We start from the raw sequence: 2,500 nt of genomic DNA on the forward strand, positions 1-2,500 counted from the left end.
ATAGTATAATAATATATACAGTATAATATGTGTGGCATAATAATATATATAGTATAATAATATATATAGTGTAACAATATATACAACTCAGTATTAGGAAGGTGTTCTTAATGTTTGTACTAATTAACATATTGTATACTAATATATAGTATTATAATATATACAACTCAGTATTAGGAAGGTGTTCTTAATGTTTGTACTAATTAACATATTGTATACTAATATATAGTATAATAATATATACAACTCAGTATTAGGAAGGTGTTCTTAATGTTTGTACTAATTAACATATTGTATACTAATATATAGTATTATAATATATACAACTCAGTATTAGGAAGGTGTTCTTAATGTTTGTACTAATTAACATATTGTATACTAATATATAGTATTATAATATATACAACTCAGTATTAGGAAGGTGTTCTTAATGTTTGTACTAATTAACATATTGTATACTAATATATAGTATTATAATATATACAACTCAGTATTAGGAAGGTGTTCTTAATGTTGTACTAATTAACATATTGTATACTAATATATAGTATAATAATATATACAACTCAGTATTAGGAGTGTTTCTTAATGTTTGTACTAATTAACATATTGTATGCTAATATATATAGTATTATAATATATACAACTCAATTATTAGGAAGGTATTTCTTAATGTTTGTACTAAGTCAACATATTGTATGCTAATATATAGTATAATATATACAACTCAGTATTAGGAAGGTGTTGCAATATTTGTTATAATTAACTTATATTATGCTAATATATAGTATTATAATATACAACTCATATTAGGAAAGTGTTCTTAATGTTTTACTAATTAACATATTGTATACTAATATATAGTATAATAAATATACAATCAGTATTAATAAGGTATATAGTAATGTTTGTACTAATTAACATATTGTATACTAATACATAGTATTATAATATATACAACTCAGTATTAGGAAGGTGTTCTTAATGTTTGTACTAATTAACATATTGTATACTAATACATAGTATTATATATATACAACTCAGTATTAGGAAGGTGTTCTTAATGTTTGTACTAATTAACATATTGTATACTAATATATAGTATTATAATATATACAACTCAGTATTAGGAAGGTGTTCTTAATGTTTGTACTAATTAACATATTGTATACTAATATATAGTATTATAATATATACAACTCAGTATTAGGAAGGTGTTCTTAATGTTTGTACTAATTAACATATTGTATACTAATATATAGTATTATAATATATACAACTCAGTATTAGGAAGGTGTTCTTAATGTTTGTACTAATTAACATATTGTATACTAAATATATAGTATTATAATATATACAATAATTATTAGGAAGGTGTTCTTAATGTTTGCACTAATTAACATATTGTATACTAATATATAGTATTATAATATATACAACTCAGTATTAGGAAGGTGTTCTTAATGTTTGTACTAATTAACATATTGTATACTAATATATAGTATTATAATATATACAACTCAGTATTAGGAAGGTGTTCTTAATGTTTGTACTAATTAACATATTGTATACTAATATATAGTATTATAATATATACAACTCAGTATTAGGGAAGGTGTTCTTAATGTTTGTACTAATTAACGTATTGTATACTAATATAGTATTATAATATATACAACTCAGTATTAGGAAGGTGTTCTTAATGTTTGTACTAATTAAGTATTGTATATAATATATAGTATTATAATATATACAACTCAGTATTAAAGGTGTTCTTAATGTTTGTACTAATTAACATATTGTATACTAATATATAGTATTATAATATATACAACTCAGTATTAGGAAGGTGTTCTTAATGTTTGCACTAATTAACATATTGTATACTAATATATAGTATTATAATATATACAACTCAGTATTAGGAAGGTGTTCTTAATGTTCACACTAATTAACATATTGTATACTAATATATAGTATTATAATATATACAACTCAGTATTAGGAAGGTGTTCTTAATGTTTGTACTAATTAACATATTGTATACTAATATATAGTATTATAATATATACAACTCAGTATTAGGAAGGTGTTCTTAATGTTTGTACTAATTAACATATTGTATACTAATATATAGTATTATAATATATACAACTCAGTATTAGGAAGGTGTTCTTAATGTTTGTACTAATTAACATATTGTATACTAATATATAGTATTATAATATATACAACTCAGTATTAGGAAGGTGTTCTTAATGTTTGTACTAATTAACATATTGTATACTAATATATAGTATTATAATATATACAACTCAGTATTAGGAAGGTGTTCTTAATGTTTGCACTAATTAACATATTGTATACTAATATATAGTATTATAATATATACAACTCAGTATTAGGAAGGTGTTCTTAATGTTTGCACTAATTAACATATTGTATACTAATATATAGTATTATAATATATACAACTCAGTATTAGGAAGGTGTTCTTAAT

Source organism: Oncorhynchus keta, unplaced genomic scaffold (assembly GCF_023373465.1).
Source record: "Oncorhynchus keta strain PuntledgeMale-10-30-2019 unplaced genomic scaffold, Oket_V2 Un_scaffold_6227_pilon_pilon, whole genome shotgun sequence".
Classification (NCBI taxonomy): domain Eukaryota; kingdom Metazoa; phylum Chordata; class Actinopteri; order Salmoniformes; family Salmonidae; genus Oncorhynchus; species Oncorhynchus keta.